Raw genomic sequence first — 17512 nt, forward strand, 5'->3', positions numbered from 1 at the left:
GAAAACTTTTAAATTCATTGTATAGAATTTATGGAATGTAGGAGAGTTGCTAGAACACAGAAACTGATAATGTTTCAATTTCTAAGAAAAAGAGTCAGAGAAGAATGTAGATTTCCTCATCACTTAGATGACTAACTGAAATTAACTAACTGGCATATGGGGCAGATTTTTAGAAAAGGAAAAGTTGATCACTAAGACTCAGGGCGAGGTTCAGTATGATTACGTCATGCAGTAAGACTTCACTTTCTTTTATTTGAATGAGATACGCTACTGATAGATTACTAGAATATTTTAGACTTTGCATATCTGGATTTTAGCAAGGTGTGTGTCAGAGTTACTTATGATATCCTTATCGGGGGGGTGGGTTGTGAACTGAGTGATACTCTTTTTAGGTAGATCTTTCGCTGTTTGAGTCATTAACTGTAACAATGTCATTAATTAATGCCAACTTGATGTAAACTTTAGTCTGGTTCAATATACTTATTAATAAATTCACAGAGACGCTTAATGACATACTAATAAAATTGGAGGATATTAGAAACTCGGAGGGTTAGTTCATGTCTTGACAAAGGGCACAGGTCTGAAAATAACTGAACAGAAATAAATGATAGAGGGAAAAGCTTAAGAATAATGTACAGTTATTTAATATTTTAAAATAATAAACAAGGAAAAGGAAATGAATTCACTTTGAATGTCGCCAGAGGAAGACATAGGACTAATAGGTAGAAGTTTCAATAAAATATATTTTGGGTCAGTTTAAGAAAGAAATGACTAACATTTAAAACTGTCTGAAATTGAAATGGACTGTCTCAGGTGGTACCAAAAGTGTTCCAGTAACTACTGGATGAGCCTAGGGACCACTGGATGAGCACTTGATTAGTACTGTTCACTAGGTATTCAGTCAGCATCAGATGTTAATGGTTATAAGGTGGGTGGGTAGATAATATCATATCTCCATTATTCAGGGGAACGCTGTCCTTTGAACTCTAATAGCACTTTATTTTTCACTCTTTTGACATTTTTTTCTGTGTATTATATTTATTTGTGTCTATGTCTCATCTCACTTCTTTGACTTTAAGTTCTTTGAGATAGAAATTGTCAACCATCCATATGGCTTCTGGTACCTACCACAGTATCTTGCACATCACAAGTTGAAATAGTGAATATGTAAATAAGTGAATAAATTCTATAATAATATGTTTTCTTCCATAGGAGTCAGGATACCCTAAGACCTTGAGGGTAATGTGTATACCATGTGCTTATAATAGGATGGTACAAACTAGGACTTCAGGTGTTCTTGTTCTCTTTTAGGATGGTAGTACACTGAATTGATTATTTTTGTCTGGATATATCCAAGTTACCTTGTTTAATGTTATTTATTAGGGGCATTCTGGTAGTCACTGGGAATGCAAAGACATGTAATTAGATGACTTTCTTTCGAATAAGAATTGTGGTTTATCCTTATATTCCAAATGCCTGGCTTATATCTGGTTCTCAAAATTTTTTGAATTGCTTCCTGACTACACATTAGACTTTGGTTTGAAAAGATGAGTTGGAACTCTGAAATGAAGAATGACATGTCATTTGGAGAAAGCAATTGGAACCAAAATGTATATATAATAATGTCACTGGGATCAGGTAGAGCATCCATGTAACTGGGGCATAAGGTGTGATGGAGATGAGGGAGGAAAACAGTACAAAGGTGGTTGTAATCACAGCTAAGACTATCAAATAAGGTCCTTGAGTGCTGTGCTGAAAAATGCAATTTGGGCCCTGAAGACCCTGGAAATTGAGTTTATCTTATGGAGATCTCTGCATTTCTGGGCTAGTCTACTTTGGGATAACCCTAAACCCTTATGAACATTTTCTATCACTAGGTCATATTCTTCAGGGATTTTTGGAGGGGCGTGGGAAGAAATGCAGGGGACCATTTGTTTGGTACCCAAAGTAACCTAGACTCTGGTATTTGGGTTGGAGGCCCCACAGTATCACATGTTGAGAGCACACTTGTATTCTTGGGCACATATGCTAGCATTCCAGATATGTATGCATACTGTTTATGTCTGGGTTATTCTTTTAGTGGTTTAAAGGTCTGAGATGGACATGTTTGGTCAAAACGTGATGTTATTATGTCTGCCCTTTGGAAACTTCACTTTGCAATGAAAACGTAATGCACAGAAAGCTTAGAGAGACAAAGGCAATGGGGCTAGTGACTGAATTACTTTTCTGAGGCAGCTGCCACACTCTCTTGTCCTGAGTGGTCTTCCTGAACTGTGCTTCCCCAAGTGGCTACTTGTACTGCTTATGTAGTTGGTTAATTTTAAATTGATGCCAGCATTTGCTGCTAAGTTGATTTGGAAAGCTCTCTAATTTAACTCTTCACATGTATTGTCATCCCCTGATGATGATGGTGATTATTTTCACTGCAGCTTCAGATTTAACAATGTCATGTAAGTAAATTGCTTTTTAAGGGAGAGTGAGAGAAAGTGTGCACATCGGGTATGTTTCTTAGACATGTAGAGTTTCTTCTTAGAGGAATTGCCTTCACCAGCATATATATTTCACATACTAATGAGCATAGCTGCTGGGGGCTAAATAATCATTGTCTAATTTGTTGCCATTTGAGTTACCCTTCCTTAACACCTTTTGATGCCTCCTATTTTACTAAAGATAATATTCCTGCCCTAGACTAACAAGGCCCTACAGGACCTGGGTCCTGCTTACGTTTTCTCCATTTCTGTCTCAGAACAACATGGGCTTTGTTCGTCCTTGGAAGTTGCACAGTTTACTCTCACCGTGACCTTTACTCATACTTTTTCTCTGCCTAGAACAGCATGTGTTTTTCTTCCTTCTTCCTCCAGTCACTTCCACCTGTCCTACGGATTTTCAACATAATCAGCATTAACGGGAGGCATTCCATTCTGAGCCCTTGCCTATGTCAAGTCCTGTTATAAGCTCATAGATCACTGATGTGATTTTACTTGTCAGTTGCAGTCAGGCACCACATAATGACGTTTCAGTCAATGACAGACCACATATACGACTGTGGTCCCATGGTCCCCTAAGATTATAATGGAGCTGAAAAATTCCTATTGCCTAGTGACGTCGTAGCCATGGTCATGTTGTAGCACAAGTATTACTCACATGTTTGTGGTGATGCTGGTGTAAAACCTACTGCACTGCGAGTCATATAAAAGCATAGCACATACAATTATGTATAGTACATAATACTTGATAATGATAATAAACGATTATGTTACTAGTTTGTGTATTTACTATACTATTTAACCATTATTTTAGCGTGTACTCTTTCTATTTATAAAAAAATGTTTGCTGTAAAACAATATGCAGTGTTACGTTGATAGCAGCCTCATTCATACCGTGTTTACCTCATTTTATCTTGTGCTTGACTTAATCTTGTGTTTTACAAATTTGTGTATCCTAAGTGTATAGTGTTTATAAAGTCACTCAGTAATGCCCTGGCCCTTCACATTCACTCACCACTCACTGACTCACCCAGAACAACTTCCTGTCCTGCAAGCTCCATTCGTGGTAAGTGCCCTGTACAGGTGTACCATTTTTTAAAAATCTTTTTACTGTACCTCTATGTTTAGGTACACAAAAACTTAGCGTTGTGTTACAGTTACCTGCATTACTCAGCACAGTTGCATGTTGTACAGGTTGATAGCCTAGGAGCAATAGGCGATACCATGCAGCCTAGGTGTGCAGTAGGTTATACCATCTAGGTTTGTGTAAGTGCACTCCATGATGCTTGCGCAATGATGAAATCATCTAATGACACATCCCTCAGAACATGTCTCCGTCATTAAGCAGCACGTGACTACATAATTTTGCATTAATTTGTGTGATGACTTGGCTAATATCTTAATTTTCAACTGAAATGTGGGATCTCCTGTCAATCTTGTTAACCATGGGTCCCAATGGCATAGCACCATGATTAGCAGAGAAGACATGCTCAATTATTGTTTGATAAATGAATGAATATTATATTTAAACATTCTTGGGATCACATTTCCCTTGTAAGGAGGAGTTGATCAATAGTTTGTCTCTTCCTGAATAATTTTTTCATCTTGACACTAGTGCCAAATTGCCTTCTAGAAATTTAAGAATGACTTACTAGACTACTTATTAGACATTTTAAGGTTTTGAGAAATTGAGTGACAAGGGTGGAACCAGTGAAGCTTGGAACCAGATTTCAAATCCTTGCTCTGCAATTTCGCTTACCACCTTTTATGGCCTCTGCAATGTATCTTAACCTCTACAAGCCTAGTTTCTCCATCCAATTAAAATGGCGCTAAAAACTTCACTTCAGAAACTTAGTAATAGCTATGAAAATTTTAAATGTTACTAATTTTCACCAACCAATATCACTTTAAAGTATCATATACAAAGAAAAACAGGGATACTCTTTGTATCATTATTAGTAATAGTGAAAAACTAGAAGCCAAATTTTGAGGAAACTGGTTAAATAAATAATTCAATATCTATTCAATGGAATAGCCACTAAAAGAATGCTACTACTTTACAGCCACTAAAAGAATGCAAATGAATTAGATGTGGGAAATTAGATATGCAAAAATGAATTTGACATGGGGAATGCAAATAAATTAGATATACAGAAATGTCCAAGAATAGTGTGAAATGAAGTAAGTTTCATGAGACTATGAAAAACAATGTAATGACAAATGTATACCACATTTTCTTTATCCAATCATCTATTGAAGGACACTTTGGTTGTTTCCATGTCTTGGCCACCACTGCATAAGAAAAGATTAAATGGTGCCATTTGCAACAACATGGAAGGATCTTGAGATTATTATGTTAAGTGAAATAAGTCACGCAGGGAAAGTCGAGAACCCATATGACTCCACTGATACGAATGGTGGGATGTAAAACTGAAAGCAACAAAGGAATGAGGCAAACAAATAAAGAAACAAAAAAAAATTATAGACACAGACAATAGTTTAGTGGTTTCAAGCGGGTAAGGGGGTCATGAGTTGGTAGAAGACAATAAAGGGAGTCAAATATATGGCCATGGAAGGAGAACTGACTGGGTGGTGAACACACAATGTGATATATAGATGATGTATTGCAGAACTGTACACCTGAAATCTATGTAACTTTACTAACCATTGTCACCCCAATAAATTTTAATTAAAAAAAGACACATGTATAGAAGATTTCTAGAAGCTACCCAAAGCAGTAGTAAGAATGGCTACCTCTGGGAAGTTTGATGAGTGGTCCAGCTTGTGAGTAGGGGTAGTGTTTACTTTTTTCACTTTATACTTTTCTTTTTTACAAAACACATGTGTTGCCTATGCAATTTTTAAAAACCTCTTAAGATATAACGTTACCCTCTTAGGTTATTGTGAGAGTTAATAAAATCATGTGAGAAAAATGTCTGGTACATACTAAAGTGTTAGTCACTTTGAGAGAGAGAGAGAGAGAGAGAGAGAGAGAGAGAGAGAGAGAGAGAGAGATCTTCTGAAGTGCACTCACAGAGGGCTTCCCAGTTTGGAAGCGTTTCACCAGCCTTTCAGCGGCCTCTGGTAGCCTAGTGACCAGTAGCCATAGTCTGGAGTCTGAAATGTATCTATACAAGTCCCAGGCATGTGGGTAAGTTCTGCCCTAGTCCTTCTTCCTCAGTGAAAAAAGAGAGAGGGTCCACTCATTCCAGGAAGTAAAAAGCCTCTAGGTTGGGTCTCCAGAGCGCTGATTACAACAAACATATGTTAAAAATTGTAGAAGTTAATCTTAATTTTTAGTAAGAAAGCAATCCCTACCTAGTTGCTTTCTTACTAAAGTTGTATAATTTCCTAATTAAAAAATGTAAAAATACAGAAATATTAATGGCAAAAAAAGGAAGGTAATATGAGTGCTGGGAAAAAGTATTAGGACGTTGAAACAGACCAAGTCAAAGAAGCCGTCGTCTCTGGGGCTCATGAAGTGTTCAGTCTCTATTGCTGTGTTGGAGTGAGTGGACTGTGTTTGTATTTCATATCTGTCCCTGTGGAGGTCTAACATCTAGGGGTGTCCAAACTGCGGCCCGTGGGCCAACTGCGGCCCGCAATCCATTTTTTATTGGCCCACAGCAAATTCCAACAATATATTTAGTTTACTTAAATAAACCAGGTGAGGCAATACGTACTTCACCTCGAGTGAATGGCCCGGCTGTTTGTGTATTTTACCGCATATGGCCCTTGGTAAAAAACATTGAAAAGAGTTTGGACACCCCTGTTTGTCTCTTCAAAGCATAGTTCTTCCCCACCACAAAATGCATGGTCATTCCTTTGCTGCTTGAACCTGGATTTCTTTTTCTTGTTCTCAGAGGTGTATGAAAATTGCTTCTCATTGAAACTATCTTTTTTGGTTGAGCTCTGCCCTGGAGCATGAACTGACCACATATGTTCACATACACACTAAAAAGTGATGTCTTCAATTGGACCTTTTGATGAGCTCAGGTCATTCTGAAGCTATTTGCTGAGATAGATTTTTTTTCTCTACAGTTTTTTTGGATTTGATATTTTCTGGGGAATTGGAAACTCATCTGGCAGCTCTCAACTGCACTCAAGCTAAGTTTTATATCACAATATAAATAAATTGTTCCTTGTCATGCAGTGACATTTGTTAGCAAATCTGGCAAAACCCCACACAGAAAAAATATTTTATCCGAGTTAACAATCTGAAATTTTATGTCTTTTTGTCAAGGTCACTGAATACCAGCCTCATTTTACTGCCTATGTTCTTAAATACAGTAAACGCTCATACCTTTATAGCTCTACAAGAGTTCCCAAACTGACAGATTGTCAAGTGTTTTTAATGGACTACATTTCACTTGGCAAACTAAAGTTAATATAAAAAGGTTCATAGTGGAGACTTATGCATGTCGGGGAGCAATTTCCGGGGGCATGTGTGCATACAAACTAAATCTGTGAACTCCAGTAGAGCTAGTATCCAGGACTCTAAATATAGAATGATTGATTTATTTGTCACAATGTCACAGTACCACAGCTAAACATCCGTACTGCTTTGTTGGCAAAACCTGACATATGACCTTTTAATGAGAGACATATTAATAATTGCACATATGAGTAATATAGCAGAAGGATTGGTTGTGCTGTTTCTATTCTAATAAGGAATTAGAGTTGATTACTCAAGAAGCAGCTGTTTACCAGGTATCATTTGTTCCTGTTTGAAATACAGACACTTTAATGCAAAAGGGGATGCTAAGTGGTACGTAATTGCTATATATATGTATGTATATAGTGTGTATATATGTGTATGTATATAGTGTGTGTGTGGGGGTGTGTGTTCCTGCTTATATTTTTTAGGCTCTGTAATGTCACAGTAAGCATTTCACTCCCAGGTGATTGTTATACTGTATCATCATTTGAAAAGCTACAAAATCAACAGTGACAATATTTATTGTCTTATTGCTCATTGAGAGAAAAGACCTGTGAAGGTGCCTCAGTACAATGAGACAAAATAATAATTCTTGACAAACGATCAAATAGAAGTGGTGGCAGTTTCTGGATAGGGCATCATGCAAAAAAATTATTAAAATCAGGTATAAATTCTTGCCCTGCCTTGTCCTAGGCATATTTATTTGCCTGCTAGACTCCCAAGCCTGCCTCTCCCTTGGCTCCTAGAAGTGGTAGCCACACTGATTAGGTGACCCATCCCCATTCCACTCCCTGATTAATTGATTAGAGATGGAGTCCTAATCAAAAGTGAGCTAATCTACTGGTTGGACAGAGGTCAATCAGATTATTTCTCTCAAGTATTTGAACAAAGTGGCCCAAAGACTTGAGCCAGTCAGTGATGAATTCCAAAATTGGAATGTGATGTGCAGAATGATCTCTGTAGGTGACCATGCTGGCCATATGCCAGACACACATGCACTAGACGGTGAAGGGGTGAGGATGGGATGGGCAGGGAAAGAGAATGCGGGGGCAAATATAGATGCATGCCTAATTGGAAGAGAGAGCTAGAAGGAACCACTTCAGGATCTGACATTCTCCGAGTTTCCTAAGACCATGCTTAATGTTGTTGCGTTCACATTACAAGCTCCCATCTACCTAAGCTACCTGGAGTGAGTTTATGTTTTCGATGACAAAAAGAATCTTAATGAGAACATCCCACGTTACAACATGATCTTGTGTCCATGAGTATGATTTGAAACTCATTTCTGCCCTCAAATATGCAATATAAGATCATTCTAAGAAAAGCCTCTGAGATAATCAAAAGACTAGAAAGGATTCAGTATTAGGGTAAAATAAAAATAGTTAGTGCTCCAGTATGGGAAATGTCTTCCAGATGGACTGTTATTAAAACTTATAAGTCTAGAGTAAACATGGACGTGTTCACCAAATTCTTGAATATCAGAACCAGATGGCATTCTTTAAGACTTGAAAGGATTATTTTCATTCAAATAAGCAGCACCACTTTACCAAACAGGAAGGGTATAAATGGAATTTATTAACTCATTGTATGGTTTTGGCTTAGAATAAAAATGAGGGACTCAGATAAATTCATGTGAGAAATATCCATAATAAGTGATTAAGATAAATTAGGGAGGTATGAGAAATATTATTTCATTTTTAAAGGGACGCTTGTGAGAATGATTTTCCTTCCCCAACACACTGCCTTGATGTTAGTATCAGATTGTACAACAAGCTGTACTATTTCGTCCAGAGTTCTCTATGGGTAGTAGGTACGAATTTGACCCACGACACTCAGATGTCTTCTTTCTTTCTTTTTATGAATCACATAAATCTGATTCATCCTCTTCCAAGGGGGCTGGAAAGCTTACACTGTCCTGAACATTTGTGAAAGGTCTCTTATCATAAGTTCATCAAAGTCAGAACTGTGATGCAAATTTTCCAAATCCATATGGATCATTTCAAGTTAGGAGTCTCTTTAGTGCCAAATCTATTCATGGAGTAATTTTGCCCGGCTATGTAACTATGGACAAGCTACTTAATTTCTCAGGATCATGGGTGTAGGTGAGCCCATCTGAATTCCTCAATCCTCCTGAGATCCTCCTGCCTCTCAAGATTCTACATGATTGTGGGGCCCACTTCCCTACTAGGATACCCGCCGATCTTTCTCAGAGAAACACTTTCTGGTTATGAGACCACTCCTTTTCAACTGATGAATCCCTTTTCCATTTTGGGATGATAAATCTTTTCTACCCTAGTTGTACTGAAAGACAGAAGTTAACATCAAAGGTAAAAGGACATTATTGATAGTCACGCTAGAACAATAGTCATGATCCAGCACAACAAAACCAGGCAAGCCAGGAACTATGGTCACCCTCTCTAGAACTTGCCAAGTTCCTTTTCACATTGGGAATAGCCATATGGACAGAACTCTACTAGGATGAAGACTAGCCAACCCCTTTCTGATTGTCATATTGTGTCTTTGTGTATTCAAATGAGTCATACTAGAATTTTATAGAAAAGATTCTTACTGAAAAGAACCTCGTTCTTTAAATGGATTCACATCTATACTATGGCCCAAATTTGTGTTCATAATGCAACTATTTCCCTCATTTCCAAGTTTATGGGGAGTTGGAGGAAGTATCACATGATAGATGCCAAATATTATTGACACCTTTGGAAATAATACATTTTAGTATCCCCAGGAGCTGGAGTGGCTATTTGCATAAAAACGTTGCTCAAAAATGTATCTGCATCAAAGCACAAATCTCCAAGGGTGCTTACTTGGGGAATACACAGAAGTTTGCTGGGGATGTCATCACAGTCCATATCCTTGGGACCCAGGGCACATTTGCATAATGAATGAGACCTGTCAATTAGGCAAGATTAGAATTTTTAGTGGTCCCTGAATGCTGGAACCCATAGAATGAATTTGGTGGTTTGGAAGAGAACGGAACTCACTCCTTATAAGAATACTTAATACATGTCCCAGGTGGTGAGATGTACAGCATTGGCTAGTGGCTCAGAGGCCTAGGAGGCATCCTCTAAGGATAAAGGACACGTGCAAAATGGAAGGTTTTAGATTTTTGAGAATAATTAAATAACTATATAAAGGAAAATGTTTGACAAAAACAAAATGCTTGCCACAATACTCTAAATATCTACACAGAAAGTAAATTCTGATTATGAAATCACAAGCACTGCTGACACAAGTGATAGTTATTTTTTTCATTATAAGTTTACAAAAAAGAAATAATATCCTGCTGTTGATTTCAGTACATCAGTGTCTGATCCTTAACAAGTTTAAGTCCTTGGGACTTCTAAGTCATTGATTAGATGCAGCTTTAGATATTGCTACAAGCGAATGAATTCCAGATTTATCTCACTTATTGATATCTATAGTATTATCTTGACATATCCTTAAGTATTTTTCATGTGGAGAAAGTAAGATCTCATTGGAATTGCTCATTGTTAAACCATGAGATTGATAATTTTTTTGAATTATGACTATACTTCAGATACTCAAATGCAAGTATTACTGTAATTCATATTCTAACTCATGCTGCTTTTGTTAGAAGCGTGATTTTTTTCTGCTATAGCCTGGGAAGCACTGATTTACAAACAGGTGGTAATAGAATAACAGAATCAAAAGGTTAGAGAGCATCCAATTTTCAATTGCTGCAGTTTGTTGAATCATCATAGACAATTTTACTGCTATTTAACAATGTTTTCCACATATGATTTCACCACAGGGCTTTCACATTTAAAATATAAGGTCTGCTGTGAAAATTCTGGAATATGATCCTCAAGTTAGATACATTTATAGTTAGACAAATCATTTGTTTTTATTATAAAATTAGAGTTTAAATGTTTTCCTCATTTGGTATGTGTAGATCTAAAGTTAAATAGTAAAATCAACAGGAATATGGCAAACTGAAAATATCAATAAAAAAAGACTAACAAAAAAGATTTGGGGTTATAATAACTGAAAACATTTTCTTTGCAAAATAACTATAGTTTTAGAAAACATGATAAACATATGTTAGAAAATTAGAGTTTGGCCAGCTGCTCTGTAGAAATACATTAAAATAGAATTTCTGTTCTCAGCTAAAATATCATCTCACACCCTCTCTAACCTTGCAAAAAGAAACCAGTTCTTAAATAGCGTCTGTAACCCAGAAACCAGAAGTAAATGATAGAAATATTGGAACACATAAAACAATACAGCAACAAGCCAGGTTTCGTGAGGTTTTATTTTCAAGAAAATACAAAACTAAGTAGCAGGGGACCAATTATTAACACCTTCTGACCCTAAATAGCACACTAACAAGTATATATAAACGTTCAAATTGGTGCTTCCAGATATATATATATATATATATTTTAATAACAGGCTCTGTAAGGAGGTTATGAAAAGCACACTTAGCCAAATAGCTAAATAGAGGCATTAGACATTGAGGTTTTTTTGCACATTTGGATAATGTGTGAAAATATTTCCAGCTTTAAAAATATCCTGATACCTTTCTCTGCTCAGAATGAGAGTGAGGACAATGCCTTGACACCAGCGTGTGGAGGCTGGACAGGTTTGCAGAGGAAAAACCAGGAGCTGAGTGATGCTCTCACACCTTATTTGTACTTCTCTTTACTTGAGGGGTTTTGGTGTTTGCAGAGGGTGGGAACGTGGTTCAAAGAGGCCATATAACGTAATGGTTGAAACTTGAATTCTAGAACAAGAACACTTTGGGGTTGTATTGGGGCTCTGTGATTTTCTGGTGATATAATCTTAAGCAGGTGAGTTACCAGTAGGAGCCTCCGTTCGCTGGCTGTAAAATGGGAAAATAGTGCCCACCTCATAAGCCTAGCATGGTTGTTAATCCAATTACTCTTGAAAAGCATATAACACAATGCCTGACATTTAGAAACTTCTAAGAAACATCAGTTACTAGTAACTGAAGACTTAAGCACAGTACAGAATGTGATTGTGAGGACCCCCCCCCCCCACTGACATGGCCTCCATTCTCTCCCATTGGAGCATGTATCATTTTAGATGCTATTACAAACATTGCTGTTTATATATGTTAAAGACTCTCCCTTGCCTGGCACATCGTATTCTGCTGAATGAATGGTCTGTGGTTAATTGTTAAATAAAAACTGAACACCACTTTTGCCCATCTCAGGTCATATCCTCCAATGCTTTGTAACATTTGTTAGCTTTTCACTCTACTCTGATTAGACCAACACACCCAAATTGAATTACTACTGTCTTATAAGTATGGCACTGCTTTCTTATACCCATAGTTTTGTTTTTGATATTCCTTCTTCTCAAGCAGCCCTCACCTATCAATTTTGCTTGTTAATACCGGGGGGGGGGTGCCAAAATATATATACAAGGGGACACTTTGGTCAGCATTGCTCAAGCAGTTGTTTGCCGTCATCAGAAGTGTCTGGACGCTGATGGTAACCACTTTGAGTGCTTCTTGTAATTGCAGAAGTCAAACGTGACTTGCATTCGTCTTTTGTTATCGGTATATATTGAGTATTGCAATTTTAATAGTTTTTTCCTTTCTTAAAATGGAGAAAGTGAGGGGATTAGAAAGCACAATCAGTAACCACAAGATTGCCACAGGGATACGAAAGTCATTTCGGGGAATATAATCAATAATGTAAAGATTTTGTAGGGTGTCTGATTGACACTTGTCTTATTAGGGAGACCACTTCAGGGACGGTATAGATGACTAATTACTGCACTGTATACCTGAAGCTGAATAATAATGAATGTCAAATATAATCATATATATGTATGTATATAATATATGTACATATATATTATATATGTGTGTATATATATATATATATATATATATATATATATATATATGTAGTTACAAGAAACGGAGTACAGCATAGGGAATAGAGACAGTGGAAATGTAACGGCTATATGCAATGTCAGAGGGATAGTAGATTGGGGGAGGAGGGTTATCAATTTGTGAGGAGTATAGATGTCTAACTATTACATTGTTTTGTACACCTGAAATTAATAATAAAAAATGTGTATATACCCTGTACATATTACTAATTTGTCAAGATTCATCTCAAATACTCTTTCCTAAACTGTAGGCTTTGTAGCCTCATAGCATCATGTACTTTAAGTATGTCTTAGCTTACTCACTTTTAATAAAACCACATAGTTCCTAAGGCCTGGAACTCTCTTTTAAATCTTGGTGTCTTCTCCAGTGTCTAAGAAAATGTATTCATCCAAATGTTCAGTATATATTTATGTAATTGAAAGACTGCCTCTACGTAACACCAAATAATGTAAGATCCAGAAAAGTATCAAAAGAAATATTTCCCTGAACACCTGGAGAGACCTTCTTTGTGTAGCCTGGTGGAAATGCCAAAATGACCCTGGTAATTAGAGTTGAAGGAAACTCCCAACTTAAAGGATTAAAAACTTGGGACAATAAAAGTACCAATGTCTTAAGAATATAAGAAGGTGGTTCTGGACTAGAATTAGTCTAGCACTGGGGTGGATCTCTTCTAAAACAATAATAAAATAAGAGTATATCTTTTTGATGTCTGACCCATCAATAAATCTTAGTAATTCTTCTACAGGAATTCCATTTGTTGTCATTCTTACTTCTACACTTACATTAATTTTGCTACATTAGTTTTACATTTATTGAGAAATTATTACATGCCACTTATCTGGGTGTTTTACATATTTGTTGTTGTTTTTTTCTTTTAACTTTCACAAGAACCTCATGAAATAGGTGTTTTGATCCCAGCTTTACAGATGAAACAACAGAAGTTCAGGCATGTTTAGCACAAGTTCATAGAGCTAGGAAGTGGCACAGTCAGAATCTGAACCCAAATCTCCCCCAGGGCAATGGTCAAGACACACATAACCTTGTGGAGGTGGCTGATTTACTCTAGTCACAAAAAAAACACAACACCTCCCTTAGCTAGTTGCTTCTTTCAAGAAAACATTGAATAGCAGAGGTAGGAAAGATGTTAGCAAAAATTTACTGAAGCTCACATAGTTTTAAGAGGAGGAAGCTGAATCCTAGGGAGATAACGTTTCCTGCTTTAGAGTTGGTGGCAAAATTGGGACCAGAAATCTGTACTTACATTAGCCCAGTGCAGTTTCTCATGAGGCTTTAGAGATTAGCCTTGCAAACCCAAACCTATAGTGACAGGAAATGTCACAATTCACATAACAGATGTTTTGGGTTGCAATCGTTGTCATCTACTCTTTATGCCAGATCCTCTCTTTTCAGATCTCAAAGGCCAACCTGACAACCTGTAGAACTTCAGACGCAGAGAAAGTGTTTTTCCTTCTCCCTGCCCCATGCACTCTGCACACTTGAGGAGGTTATGCCTGAGCTAATGAAAATGCTCTTTAGAACCCACTATTCAGGAGTCCAAAGTCAGTTTTCTAAATGGCATTATTTGGTTGAGCTGTATTCAAAACCCTGCATCCCAAAGATCCACATCACTGCGAGTGGAAAATAGTTTTTGCTCTATGTGCCAAAAACGAAAGAAAAGACAAGAAAAAAAAAATCAGTGGATAATACAGCAGTTTGGCAGGAAACGAGGAGACTTGAATGAGTTGAGATGCTCTCAGAACTGAAATTCAGATAGAATAATAGCTATGGATTGTGCTGAAGAAGAAAAGGGGAAAGTTGCCCTGTGTACAAAGGACTGCTTGAGAAGTTCTCTAATGAGCACACGGAGGAAAAAGAGCACGCCGCTGGGAGAAGAGCCGGATAACCAAATTCAAGTGACAGAGGTCTGTAGGAAATGTGTCAAAGGCTGAAAGTGCTAAAGATAAGAAAAGCTTTATAACTATGCTCAGAACAAGAAGATAGAAGATGAAGGCACGGCTCTACAACAAGACCCTCTCCGAAGAAGTCGTACTTTACTTGTCTTCCCCCAACATGTGAGACTTTCTCTATCAAGGGAGATAAATATTAGATTGGATAGGATATAATACTAGTGAGAGGAAGCGGAAGCCCAAGGATATGAGGAAATTTAAAAACAACACACTGGTGCTTTGAATTCAACTCAGCAACTCTTATTGCGAATCTATAATGACCTGACATTTTGCTAGATGCCAGCTATGTCAAGATGAATAAGATATAATCCATGCCTTCGAGGGCTGGCAGTCTAAGGGGTAAAACAACCACAAGACAAGTTAATTACATAACAGTGTGTGATAAATGTAATACTATATTGAATTCTGTTCCTTTGTAGAGTTATGAAGAATGGGAGAGGAGCAAGGGGATTGTGGTTGGCCGAGGTTGATGTATATTTTAAAAAGAAACTCAATTCCCTCATTTATAGATAAATTACATTGGTAGTTTGATAGCAATCGTGAGCAATAATCAGGAATAAATTAATGAAGAAAGATGATGAACATAAACACAAGTTTGTGATGATTACTGAGAATGATTGTGGCTTTGCTAAGAAGGATTAAAAGGATGTGATTTCATTTCCTTTTCACAAAAATCAAATTAGGTTAGAAGGCTAGGAACAGAGCACAGACATACATACTATAGACCTCATCTCATATATGTACTGGTCTTCTGTATTTGACCAGGTCTTCAATGACATACTTGTTGAACAAGGCATACGGATGTGATGTTAATACGCTGAGATGGACTTGGAAATGCCAATTAATTGGTGGACATCAGCCAAGGGGAGCTTCTGGTGGTGGGTTGTAGGGTCCTTTATCGTGGTGTGGCTGTGTTAATCCTTTCACTCATCACTTGGGTGATGTATGAGTAAGAGATTCCACAGGAAACAGCAGACACCAAAAGGGAAATTTGAGGAGAGTTTAATAAAGGGGTTACTTACATGTGGGTATGCTTTAAAGGAACTGAGAAGGGATAGTGCAGTCTCAGCACTGGCCTGACACACTGAGGGGAAAGATCAGTCCCTGGAACGGATAATCAAGCCAGAGCAGCAAGCAGAATGCTCCTGCCCTAATCAGGGCTTAGGATGCCTTGCCAAGCATTGAACTTGTCGACCGGCTTGTTTGTGCCTGCTCTGGTGTTCCTGCTGGCACCTACTAACCCCTCCATACGTTCCTTCCTCCCTCCACTCATCATCTGTGCAGGAACCTGTGGAAGTTCTTTGCTCCTCTGTGTATTTCAGCGATTTTCCTGTCTTGGGTTTCTTGCTTGTGAAGCCCTTTGTTAGATTTTCCTGATGTACTGTAACTGTGGCGTGGGTAGTATTCCCTATCATGACTGGGAGCATTTGGCAGGGTGTTTTCTGATACACTTGTGAACAAGGAGAAATGTGGGCCTGCCATTAATACTTAGGGACTTGGATGGGCTTGAAAATGCTAACTAACTGGTAGACAGCAATAGATATGCTCCTAGGGAAGTAGGGAGGGGAACAGAGCAGATGCACTTGGAGGAGCCTAGTGTTTGAATTCTTGTATTGACTTCTCTCATCTTCCTGGTAAATTTCTAAAGATTTTCTTTACACTGCTTTGGTAAATAAATTATCCTTAGAGATAAGACAGAGTCTGACATAGTTTTCCCCCAACAAATGGAATTTTTAAGGCTTTTTTTTTTTTTTTTTTTTGCACTAACATCTTTCTTGGGCCAACGTTCAAATGAGTTTTTTCTTATTTGAGGACATGCTAACATGCAGCTGATAAAAATGTCTCAGGAAAGAGCAACATAAATATTTAAAAACTGTATCATAGATACTTTACATAACAGAAAATACTGATGGGGCTAATCAAGACTTGTTTGGAATTTAATAAGACTTTCAATTTTTTATGTGTCAAGCTGAAACAAAGAAACGAAGCGTTTGGATTTGATCTAGGAATATTCTTTCTTCCTTTTTCACCATTTATATTGCCAAGGCGAATCCAAGATAATACCGTGTTTCCTTGAAAATAAGACCTAACTGGAAGATAAACCCTAGCATGATTTTTCAGGATGACATCCCCTGGACATAAGCCCTAATGCATCTTTTGGAGCAAAAATTAATATAAGACCCGGTCTTATTTTCGGGGAAACACGGTAGTTGTTCCAGGTAGACTGAAATTTTAACATCATTCCTGAGTTCACCATCCTGTCTAGGGGGATATGCAAAATAAATCATATTTATTTATAGATTACTCAGAGGTGATCCTCCTCCTCCTCATCCTCCTCTTTCTTTTTCTTTCCTCCCTCCCTCCCTCCTTTCCTCCCTCCCTCGTGCCCTCCCTCCCTCCTTCTGCTCATCCCTCTTGCCATGGGGTCTCTGTTTCAAAGAACCCAAAGGGCCTGTTTTCATTTCTCTTTATCTAAAATGTCCTAAAGGACCCTTCTGGGCATGAAACACTGTGAGGTTCCTGTACTCTTTCATAAGTTTTAAACTTATGTATTTTTCAATTACCGAAGAAAAATGACTCCAAATTTAGCACATTTGTAATGAAAACCTTCTTCAGATAAAAGATGATGTTACCGTCCTTTCAAAAGAGATTGCTATTTGGCTGGTCAAATTTTCTGTTTTGTAACCACTTTTTGGGAAAAAAATGTCCGAGTGCT

The 17512-nt window shown here is 37.5% G+C and overlaps 1 protein-coding gene across 3 annotated transcripts in view; it reads left to right on the forward strand.

Annotated features, from left to right (window-relative positions):
• PRKG1 (protein kinase cGMP-dependent 1) overlaps positions 1 to 17512 on the forward strand; it is a 1140935-nt gene that overhangs the window by 219136 nt on the left and 904287 nt on the right. The gene's annotated exons all lie outside the window — the stretch shown is intronic.

This window comes from Rhinolophus sinicus, chromosome 15 (genome assembly GCF_057876585.1).
Source record: "Rhinolophus sinicus isolate RSI-liver-muscle chromosome 15, RSI-T2T, whole genome shotgun sequence".
Classification (NCBI taxonomy): domain Eukaryota; kingdom Metazoa; phylum Chordata; class Mammalia; order Chiroptera; family Rhinolophidae; genus Rhinolophus; species Rhinolophus sinicus.